The sequence below is a fragment of the Saimiri boliviensis genome, chromosome 15, assembly GCF_048565385.1.
Source record: "Saimiri boliviensis isolate mSaiBol1 chromosome 15, mSaiBol1.pri, whole genome shotgun sequence".
NCBI lineage: Eukaryota > Metazoa > Chordata > Mammalia > Primates > Cebidae > Saimiri > Saimiri boliviensis.
The window spans coordinates 46,734,596-46,747,043 of NC_133463.1; the positions used below are offsets into that span (position 1 = coordinate 46,734,596).

Consider the following 12,448-nt stretch of genomic DNA (forward strand, 5'->3'; position numbering starts at 1 on the left):
AAAAAGAACAAAGCCAGAAGCATCATACTAGCCAACTTTATACTACAAGGCTACAGTAACCAAAACAGCATGATACTTGTACAAAAACAGTCATAAATACCAACGAAACAGGTTAGAGAACTCAGAAATAGAGCCACACTTCCAACCATCTGATCTTCAACAAAGTTGACAAAAACAAGCAATGGGGAAAGAACTCTCTCTTAAATAATTGGTGATGGGATGACTGACTAGCCATATACATATTGAAACTGGACCTTTTCCTTTCACCATGTACAAAAATCAATTCAAGGACTAAGTCAATTTAAATTGATTAAAGACTTAAATGTAAAACCTAAAACTGTAAAAATTTTAGAAGAAAACATAGGGAATACAATTCTGGACACAGGCCCTTGCAAAGAATTTATGACAAAGACTCCAAAACAAATTGCCACAAAGGCAAAAATTGACAAATGGGACATAATTAAACTAAAGAGCTTCTGCACAGCAAAATAAACTATCAACAGAGTAAACAGACAAACCATAGAATGGCAGAAAATAGTCTCAAACTACGCATCTGACAAGGGTCTAATATCCAGAACTGATAAGGAACTTAGATCAACAAACAAAAAGCAAGCAGGCTCATTAAAAAATAGGCAATGAATTTGAGCAGACACTTCTCAAAAGAAGACACACATGTGGCCAACAAGCATATGAGAAATTGCTCAACATCACTAATCATTCGAAAAGTGCAAATCAAACCTACAATGAGATACCACCTAACACCAGTCAGAGTGGCTATTATTGACAAGTCAAAAAATAGCAGATGCTGGTGAAGTTGCAGAGAAAAGGGAGCACTTACACACTACTGATGGGAGTATTAACTAGTTCAGGCCCTGTGGAAAGCACTTTAAAGACTTCTCAATAAACTTAGAACTACCATTAGACCCAGCAATCACATTAGTGGGTATATACCCAAAGGAATATAAATCATTCTACCATAAAGACACATACACATATATGTTCATTACAGCACTTTACACAATAACAAAGACATGGAATCCACCTAAATGTTCATCAACAGTGGATGAGATCACGTTTGTTGCAGGAACATGGATGGAGCTGAAGGCCATTATCCTAAGTGAATTAATGCAGGAACAGAAAACCAAACACTGCAGGTTCTCATTTATAAGTGGTAGCTAAAAATTTAGTACAAATGGACACAAAGAAGCAAACAATAGACAACAGGGCCTATTTGAGGATGGAAGGTGGGAGGAGGGTGAGGATCAAAAAACTATCTATAGGACACTATGCTTATTACCTGGGTAATAAAATAATCTGTACACCAAATCCCTCAAATACGCAATTTACCCATGTAACAAACCTGCATATGTACCCCTTGACCTTAAAATGAAAGTTGGAAAGTAAAGAAAACAAACAAAACCAAAAACCACCTCATTTCTAAAATCCTGAATTTGGTAATTCTTCTGGCCACAGCCACCGTTTCTTTCTCTTTTCCTCTTGTACTCAGTGAACCAGTTCTTTACACTAATGCTGTCTTTAATTCCTTGAACCACTTTTATTTTAGTTTCCCTCTAGGTCCAGTCCCACGCGAATCAGTTACCCACTACTTTTTGTAGTTTTTTTATTAGCATCAAGAAGTCCCTTTGGTCTATTGTTATCTTTACTTTCATACCTACACTTCACTGCTGGGAAAACACTATAGTATATTTTCTCTGATCTCAGTACTGGGTGGCTGAGTGTTACCAGAAAAAGTCAGAAAATTGTGCCAACTGGCTCAACTAGAAATTTTGGACTCTATTATTAGAATACACTTGGATGGAGTTGCTCAGAAATGCTTCTGTTCACCTCCAGTTGACTCTTCCTTATGCTATTCTCTGTGGGAATGATTCCAAACCCTTTCCAGTCTACACACCAGACACCACCTACCTTAAGGGATGACTCTGCATCTTCCCCTGAGAAGACAGGACATCTGTTACAAATTCTCTAAAAATTCTTCCTTTTTCAAACAACATTTTTCTGTATCACCACTATTCTTTCTTTTATGGACAAATTGACCTTTCTTTTTAAGACACACTATTGATTTTATTTCCTTCCACCACTAATGCCATTACCCACTACCCATTAACATGACACATGTTGGAGAATATATTTTCCCTCATTTCCCTCCCTTGATATCCATGTCTAATCACTTGCCAGGTCATATTGGTTTCTATTTGATGCAACTTATATTTAGTCCCTGTAAAACATGGGAACATGAACATCAACCAAATACTCAGATTTTCCATTCCCTAAGTTTCTCTGCATCACAACCTATCTAAAACGCTGTTATCTCAAAGGCCTTCCAAGCCTGCTGCATAGCCTATGGAACACATTTTGAATTTTTTAGCATTTCTTTTAAAGCTTTTCATGATCTGGAAAGGACTCACTTTTTTTTTTTTTTTTTTAACTTCAACCACTTGCTATCATATTTGGTATGTTTTAGAATAATAAGCAATATTTTTCCAGAGCTTCTCTGCTGGTGTACTGGTTTAAGTCTGTTATTTCACCTGTAAAAGTATTTCCCCAACAAACTTGCTTGTTAAAGTTGACTTAGCTCTCAAAACTCAGCCAAACATCATCTTCTCTTTTACCTCATTTCCCTGTCTCTTTAGCTACCAATTTACAGGTTTGATTTGTATCTGTACAGGGCATTTAAATTCTAACTAGCATTATAGCTACTTCTCCTTCTCAATAGATCTGTTGACTCTGACAAGGTCTATTGGCTCTGACAAGGCAGGAACTGCATTTGTTAGTATTTTAATCACATACAATTTCTAGCAGAGTTCTTTGCACATGGCCAATGTTAAATAAGAATATGTTGTATAGAACTGATCAGTGAGGAAGAAATATATTAATTGCATTACATCAGTGGACACAGGAGACTTTCCAGCTTCCTGATTGTACTACTTTACTAAAAACTAAAAATTCATCTACTTCAGTCTAGAAGTTTTTATTGATGAAGAACCTGAGGACCAGATAATTCAAGTGTTCTGACCATATTCACATAGTTAGTGAATTAATCTGCCCATATTCATAAAGTTAATGGATTAAGTACTTGGAACTCAAGTCTGCAAAGTTTCTGCCCAGGCTTTTTACTTTATCAGGCAGCCTGTCTATGAGTAAGTCAGAGTTTGAATAAAGTTTTTGACCTTGGAGTAATTCAGTGTTATTAAGTGTAAAGATATTTGCATTATATCTGCATTACCATTAATCAACACAGTATTTGGTTTCTGCATTACTTCAAAGGTTTAGAACTGAACATGCACATCAACCTAGCAAATACATCTTATAAATATTTAAGAAGAGGTGGAGTCCCAAGATATATTCAAGCTCTGTTCACAATGATTTTCACTCTTAGCCTCTTTTTATGGCTTTTAAAAACATAGGCTTTAATAAAAAGCACAAGTGCTATTATTTCTCATCTGATAACAATGTTGTAAAGTAGGAAAACAAATCCTCATTTTTCAAATGAAGAAAGTAAGTCTCAGAGATTTTAAGTAATCACTAAATCATACATATAACTATGACTTAAACTATGTCTTTGTGTTTTGTGTTAAAGGGCATTTCACTTTGAGGTAAAGATTTCTGTTTTTTTGCCATTATCATTTCTAAATGCAGACTGCCATAATAACACATGTCTTTGTAGGGGCTTATATCTAATTCTCCTTGCTGAAAATAGTTTTTAAAAGATATGAAATATCAACAATGAGGCAAAGAAAAGTGGTAAAATTTTCCATGAAAAGATACATATTAAAAGAATGTGTCTTGTGCTATGATTTATCTATTTGGGAATTTTAAAAGACCTTGGCAGCAATTCTACTTATATGTGGGTAACCAACAACTTACTTTGAATTTTCATTTAGTGCACTCCCAAGTAATGAGCTCATGAGGGAAGAAATGACATAATGAAAGACATAAACATATATTGTGCTTACTTTTAAAATCTTCATGTATAGCTCTCATTTCAACAGAATGAAAGACAATATAGACAATTATGAGAAGAGCTTATTTCCTGTAAAGTTGAAATATATTTTTAGTTTAATGTGCGTCCAATTCTGCACGTTTAAAGTAACATGGAAACTAAGTACTAGATATCCAATTACAGTAGCCATTATAATTATTACAATACAAATAGCTATTACTATAAAAGTAATATTTCGTTGCTTATTATGTTTTCTTTCTCTAGATAATAGGTCCATTTTCCAATAAAAGAACAATAGCTAACAAAGAGCACAAACCAAATATATGAATGAAGGAAAACATACAATTACATTTTTTTAAAAAATATATATTGTAGACTCCAGATGTTCTCTATGATTATAGTACTTTTAGTGAATTCCCATTAGGTGCTTAAAAATAGTTATTTTTACCTGCAAGGTGGATATTTTTTTTTAAGTCAAGCATGTAGACATAGGCCTTCTAACTTAGTGATGTGACTCCGAGAGATAAATATATTTTACCTCAAGTATACCTGTATAGATAAACTTTTGTTTTGAAATTGTGGTGAATGGTCATAAAAATTATGTCTGACAGATAGTCAACCCTCCAAAATTACAAAATTCAAAAAAAGTCAAATAAATGTCAGCAGCAGATGGAAGTTTAATAGAAGAGCAACTAGCACATATTCTGACTTTATAAAAATAATCAGGAAAAAATCTGAAAAACTTATTAAAAGTAGACTTTAATTCTTCACTAGAATTTCCTTTCTATGTTGCTATAATTGGAATTTTCTAGACATGACAAAATGATGGTATTGAATATAGACAAGGTAATATGGTAATTTTTTTTGTATCCAGTTATATAAAAGATCAAATTATACTAATATTCAGCCTTATGGGTAGGGAAAGAGGAAAATGGATATTTTATTATTTAAATACTGAACCATTTAAAATTATATTAAATTTTAAAGCATAAATCTCTAAAACCTGACATCTAAAAATTCAATCAAAATCTATAAATTAGAAATAAGCTTGCTCTTTCTTTTCCCCCTTCTTAAAACAGCCTCACTCTCTTATTCTTTAGCAACAGAAGCAATATTGCTGCTTTACAAATTCTTTCTTTGTATAATGGCTTTCTAAACTGAGCCTCATGATCTGTGTTGAGCTTTTCCTTTCTTGTGCTATCTTTTAAAAATACCATACACACAAATTATCTGAGAGAGTAAAGCAAAAGGTATTACTATAGTAGAATTTACAGATTTAGATAGATTTCAAGAGGCTATGAAAAGTATGTACTTACATCTCCTGTGTTAAACAAACTGAAGTGTTCCACATCAATGGATTCTAGAAGAAGTTAGGCCTATGATGTTGCTAAATTGATTTTTATAGTGACATTGAGTCATGAGCCAAATGGTGACTGGATAACATGCTAATTTTACTCCTGTAAATGGGACACATGAAATGAGACTCACAGACTTGGAGGAAAGAATGGAGAGAATGTCATCAGCATACACTGAAGACTTCTCTTTAATCTGAATAGTATGGTTTATTTTAAGTAAGAAAGAAAGTAATTATAACTTTTCAACTTTGATTTTGTAAAATCATGGGAAGTATGTTTAAAAGCCCTTGAGTAGTTTACTATGTGTTTAGCACTTGATCTACGTTAGTATATCTTAATTGTTTTGGTCTCAGATATCTATTACATGCTCAAAAATTATGAAGAACCCCACTTAGCTTTCATTCACCAGGGTTACATCTACCAATATTTAAATATAGGAAATTTAAAAACCTCAAAAAATTAAATAATTATTAATTCAGCTCCAATACTATTAACAAACCCATTAGACTTCATATAAATATCTTCAATGAAAATATATTCTCCAAAGCAAAAAAAAAAATAATAATAGTGACAAGTATGGCATCTATTTACATTTGAAACTCACTGGCTTAATTTTGCAAATGTCTGCTTAATAAAACACATCTGGTTTCTCATATTTGCTTCTGCATTAAATCTATCTCAATATATTGTTTTAATTGAAGTATATAAGAGAATCTGGTCTCATACAGATATTTTTTTTTTTAAGCTGGAAAAGTGAGAATTTTAATAGCCTTTTCAGAAAATTGTGGCTTTTTTTCAATGTGGAATCTAAAGTCATATCAATATGTTTCCATACTCTGCCTTTAGAAATTTCCCATTGCCTTTCTTGCACTTTAAAATGGTCTTTTGTCCATGCATTTTTTTTTTCTTTCTTTCTCTCTTTTTTTTTTTTTTTTTTTTTTTTTTTACTATCAGACATTGGTCATCTGGAAAATAATGCTACACTGGGTTATGTAAATTTCCCAAATGGTAGAACATTTAATTACACAATATCATATTTGTTAGCAATACCACCTATCTCATCTGAAAGGCCTTTAAGAATTGGGAAACTGACAAGTTCACAGGGGCAGATATTAAGTTTTCCAAAATTGTAATTTTTGTTTGAAAGCTCAGATTTTTTCATTGGTAACAGATGCTGATAGATTTAGCTTTCCTAGAAGTGACAAGCTCACTTTGTTCATTTTCAAGAATGTCCAAGTTTGAACAACTACAATTTACCTGTCACTTTTTCTTTCAAGTAAAAATGGTGATCCATGAAAAAAGGCTATGAAAAGTATGTACTTATGGCTCAGCTCTCAACCTACAGTTGCATAAGGTGTTTTAATTGTGATAATCACCTGTTTGATACACAACAGAAGTGCTGAATTTATGAGACGTCCTATTCCATCACATGAATATTAAAAAGATGTGTTCTCAAGCGTTGAGATTGAAGAAAATAAATTTTTTTTTATTGCTTTATCAAGTAAATCTGGTAAATTACCTTCATCAAGGTAAACCTGGCACTAAAAAAATACTAATTGTATGTGTGTAGGGGTGCGGAATACATAGATCACTAGGAGTGTTTAGTGCCACTGACTTGCTTAATGCAGAAGTGCCAGCAGTTCCCTGCCCACCCCCACCTTGCTTTTGCATAATTTCTGCAAATGTCAGCCTTCTTTTCTCTCCCTTACTAATGGCATCGTTACTTAATTTCTCCTCTCAAACTTTTTTTAGATCAGACTCAAATACTATTTTCCCCCTACAATGTTTAACAAATCAAAACTTTTTAAAGTTTTTTTGTTTTACGTTTTTTTTTGTTTATTGTGATAAAAATAACATACAGATTTCTCATTTTAAAGTGTACAGTTCAGTGGCATTAAGTACAATTGAAATATAGTGCAGCCACTACCATCATCCATTTCCGGAGCTTTACCAAGGCAATGAAAACTTTTAGAAAGGTTAATAGTTACAAGTAGGCTGGACTTCACTGATGGTGAGCTAGGATCTGAACTTAAATGACAGAAAATTCAAATTGAAACAAATCAAAACTTTGAAATGAGAAATCTTTACCCGTAAATGTTTAAAATGTCAGAAACACTATCTTTCTTTAGAAAATATTTTTATGATTTGGACAAAGAGTGAGCTCAAAGCTACACATAAATCCTTATACTCATTTCTGGTTTACCCTTATACTATCCCTAATAAAAACAGTTTATTTATATGCTCTTTAAATTTTATTTATATATTGCTTTCTTACTCTCCGTAGCAAATGTTACCTAATAACTTTGTGGAGATCAAGATCATCATTCATCTTCAATTCTTTTCCTCTTCTCACATTTAAAGCCATCCATCTCTTTATTCAAGAGTCCTTTCGCCCATAGTTAATACCTGACAGGTGCTCTTGATTCTATCTTCTCCCCTATTAACATTCCTTCAATTCTGCCTCTTGCTTCTGGAGTCACAGTTTTACTTCAGCTATTTCTTTAATGCCTTTCAAAATTGTTTACACCTTCCCTGTTATAAAATCTCTTATCTTTTAACTCTGCATTTTTTTTCTTTTTTCTTTTCCTTTCTTTTTGAGACAGATTTCCCTTTTTTGCCCAGGCTGGAATACAATGGCACAATCAACCCTGAATGCTCTTTAAGACATTAATCTCTTTTTATTTTATTTACTCCTATATAGGAAAAGAGGTAGATACTGATTTTCCCTGCTTCCTCTACACTGCTTTATTTTTAATTTCCCTTGTAATTTTACAGCTATATATCTATTAACTTAGGAGAATATATATCTGTAGTGATTTATATCACTGTAATTTATATCACTACATATATATATATATATATATATATATGTATTTTTTTTTATTTTCTGAAACATTCTTCTCCCTTGGCTGCCATGGTTACTGTACTCTTTTGGTTGCTTCGTAATCTTCCTGTACTTCTTGCTTTTCTCAATACTTACCTCTTAAAATAAATATTTATTTTCTTTTTAATGCTCTTTCTGGTAATCCTATTTACCCTAAAACCTTAACTACCACCTATAAATTGATGCTACTCAAATCTATAATTTTGGAGCCTGATTTTTTTTAAAGCTTTACTAGAGAATTTCTACTGACTATTAACTTTTACTCCACTATGGATGTCTTTAAAATCTCAAAGTATGTTCAAAATAGGATCTTTTGCTGTCTTCATCTTCACCTCTGCTCACAAAACTGTATACTTTCTATTATTTTGTTTATATTTCCACTATTTTCTCAGGCACAGATGATAGAAATCTCAGAATTGTATTCAATTACTCCCTCTCACCAATTCTTCACATCTAATCATTTATCAAACCTCAGCAGTTAATTCCATCCATTCATTGTCTCTTAAATATTCTTCATTCCATTCTTCTAGCAACAATCTTAATCATCTCTTTCTTAAATGTTGGAACGATAGGCTTAAACTCAACTTATCTAAACCCCTTCTTCTCTAATTTACCCTCTAAAGCATCAGCAGAATTAACTTTTTATAAAACATAAATAGTACTCAAAAATGTTCAGTTGTTCCTGGGAACTCAAAAAACATATTTCAAAAATTTTGATGGCCCTTAAGAGTCTGAACTACTTTGCTAGCCTCTTTTCCCACAGTATCTCTCCTGTTCATAATCAGGTCCAGTCACAGCAGCACGTGCAATGCTCTTAGTATTCTCCTGCTGGTCTTCTCCACCTGTTCTCTTCTTTCAAGTCCACCCTGGAAGTCACACTCATTCTCCATCTCCAGGTAGAATAAATAATTTTGTGATTGTGTTGTTTTAATTCTGTCTTATGTGAAAATTTATTATTTTCATGTTGACTTTCTCTTTATGTTATATTTTCCTAGGTATTTGGGTCTTTGATTTTTGAATCCATTACAACATATGGCACAGGATTTTGTATTTTATTCTTAAATCCACAAAAAGTATTGTGTAGATTGTTCTTGATTATCTTACTGAAAATCCTTCTCGTTTAAATAACTTGATTGGGGTCATACAGTTGTTCATAGAAAAACTAGGCTAAGAGAACATGTTTTCTTATTCTTACCCAGTTCATTTTCCTGTTTAACAAAATATTTTTATAAATTTAAGAAGATAAACTGCAATTATGATATCTAGCACACTTTGTTTTTTTATATTCACAATTATAACAGATTTTTTAAAATAACAGCAATAGAAAGCATCTAGACTTACTAGTAATGTAACCTATTTTCACTTATTTGTTGGCTCCCTCTTTTAAGTTTTTTTTTTTTAATATAAATTATATGTGACTAAAGTAGCAAATTAATGCAGGGAATAATTTGTTCTGTCCTCTCGTTAAGGCTTTTTATATCATTTATTTAATATTTCAAAGGGTTTATAAATCATTTATCTGCTAATCTTTGCACCACCCCTGCTGAGACAGTCAATTAGCTGCAGAAATACTCCTGGTTGGTAAATGACAAGTAATATTACCTGCACATTACAAATGAAGAAATTAAAGCAGCAAGAGTTTAATCAACCTGACCAATGTTTTACCCAGTCAGTGGCAGTGCTGACGTCAGAAAGGGAACCAGGGCTTAGTCACATCAAAATCACAAAAGCATTAAGGGCCTGGGGCTGGTGGTGTTCCTTGTTATATAATACTTTCCAAATTATTTTTTATCTTTTCCTTACTGGCCCTGTAAGAGTCCAAGGAAGAAAGATACTTTTAAAATTTATAACCTCTTATTAATCTATGACTTTTCCTCCTATGGTAAATATTTATATTTTCAAAGGATATTAGAACACTGACACATTTCTCAAAATAACTCATATTAACTTTTTCATCTTTAAAATCACAAAAAGGATCCCATCAAGCTCAGTAATATTTTCTGGTCTGTTTTAAGATATGATAATGATCATGGCCAGGCGCGGTGGCTCAAGCCTGTAATGCCAACAGTTTGGGAGGCCGAGGTGGGCAGATCACAAGGTCAAGAGATTGAGATTATCCTGGACAACATGGTGAAACCCCCGTCCCTACTGAAGAAAAATACAAAAATTAGCTGGGCATGGTGGCACGTGCCTGTAGTCCCAGCTACTTGGGAGGCTGAGGCAGGAGAATTGCTTGAACCCGGGAGATGGAGGTTGCAGTGAGCCGAGATTGTGCCACTGCACTCCAGCCTGGTGCCTGTTGATAGAGCAAGACTCTGTCTCAAAAAAAAAAAAAAAAAAAAAAAAGACCATAACAAAACAGCTACAGTTTAATAGTGCCTTATGAATAGTAGTAACACAAATAAACATCACGTGAGCCAGATTTTATACATTATAGTCTGTGTATACGAATTATATAATTTAAATTTCTTAACAACTCTCTCAAAATGGTATTCTCATTATTTCATTTTAACAGGTGAAATAACAAAGGTTTAGAGATCTTAAATCATGAAACTAGCAAGTGATTTAACCATTTACAGTTACCGTTTTCCAATATTTGTATTGGGGTATTCCAAACTTTCTTCATTTTCTGTTAATGTTTGCCATGAATATTTCTCTTTAAATACATAAGTAGTTTACATTATGTTTTGAGATATTACTCCATAGGGTGATATTCTATTGACATCTCAACAGAATCTGGGTTTTGAATATTATTATCTACTATGCAGACTATTAATTGATACCACCATCTTTTTCTTAATTTCTGTATTTGTTCCACAAACACTTCCTATTCCACCTCCCACATATGTGGTCTAATTATCCAGGTGATGGTTCTCATATTCAGTTGCCTCGCTGTCAGGGCTGTTTTGCCTTGTGACAGGAAAGTCACACTCTCTAGGGACTATGAGTTTGAGAAAGACCTACAAAAATATTTGACACTTAAAAAAGGCATTCCGAAATATTTTTTAAAATGCAAAATTGAGATTAAAAGCATGTTTAATTAATATTATCAGCACTAATATTACAACTCATGAAATGCATCTTTTTACATAATAAATTATATTAAATATATGATTTGGATACATTTTAATATGTTTGATAAAATGTAACGTGGAGCTTCCAAAAGTGCAATTGTCAAGGATGGTGGAAAGCTTAAAAATGGCCCTGCTCATAATGAACTAGAAGTGACTTTGATTGGCAGGTTGAGGCAGAGATGCTACGCCCTGAGAATAAAAGAACAGGGGTGCACTGGAGAAGACTGCCTGGTGAAATAGGAGCATCAGAAATTAGTGATTTTTTGAGTGGGAAGCATGAAGGTCAGGAATTCTAAGTTGACAATTTTAGAATTACATCTAGATTTCTAACTCGGATAAATGAGAGGCCAGTGCTGTTTAGTGAAGGCAAAAGGAACAGCAACATGGAAAGTCTAAGAATGCCACTTTAATATGTCACAATGCTACATTTAACTTAAACTCAGCCATCTTACTTTTCTGAATAAATGAAAATACATTAGTTAAAACACACATTTTATACACACATTAGTATCTGCTATTATGCGAGCAAATATTTTCTGTAGAGTGTCTAAATACTACTCCATTTGAAAACTGCTTAAACACTTCAATATGCTTCTTTGCAGCAAAAAAAAAAAATAGTTGCTATGACCATGTTTCAACATATTTTAAATCTATGCATAATCGCTGCCAATTTATAATATCTTTTTTTAGATGCTAATTTCCTATATAGCATTTTAATCCCCTTTAACTGCTGAAAATATCATTGTTCAGTATTATAATTAATGTTTTTCATTGCTACTACATGTCTGAATGTTGTTAGAATTTCTTGTTAATCTTTCTATTAATGGAATGCTGATCAGTACAATGTGTAATACTCTTCTCTGACATCGTTATAAATTATTTCAAAGAGTTTCCATACAGTTGTTTTCAATAGAATTTTCAAATCTTTCAGGCTACTTTAAGTTAGTAGAATAGGCTCCAGAGAAAAGAAAATGCTGAAGAACAGAAATGTGATTTAAATATAAGTGTAAATAAGAAAGTATACATTTGGCTAATGAGAAATATACCCATATGTATAAAATATATAATGGATATATCGATCAATAGACATTTCAAAATGAGATGAACTATTTTAAAATATTAATAAAAAGATGTGGTCAAATCACTCTATTAACAAAATAAGAAAATATTTATA

General features: G+C 32.6%; 1 protein-coding gene across 2 annotated transcripts in view; it reads right to left on the reverse strand.

The window, feature by feature from the left end:
* Positions 1-12,448, reverse strand: part of PKIA (cAMP-dependent protein kinase inhibitor alpha) — a 90,560-nt gene that overhangs the window by 11,013 nt on the left and 67,099 nt on the right. The window contains exon 1 of one of the 2 annotated variants that reach the window (XM_003940195.4): positions 5,278-5,383. The exons of the other annotated variant lie outside the window; for it this stretch is intronic. The gene's annotated coding sequence lies outside the window, so the exon portion shown is untranslated. Of the gene's footprint in view, positions 1-5,277; positions 5,384-12,448 lie in introns of those variants that run through there. 2 annotated transcript variants of the gene reach the window in all.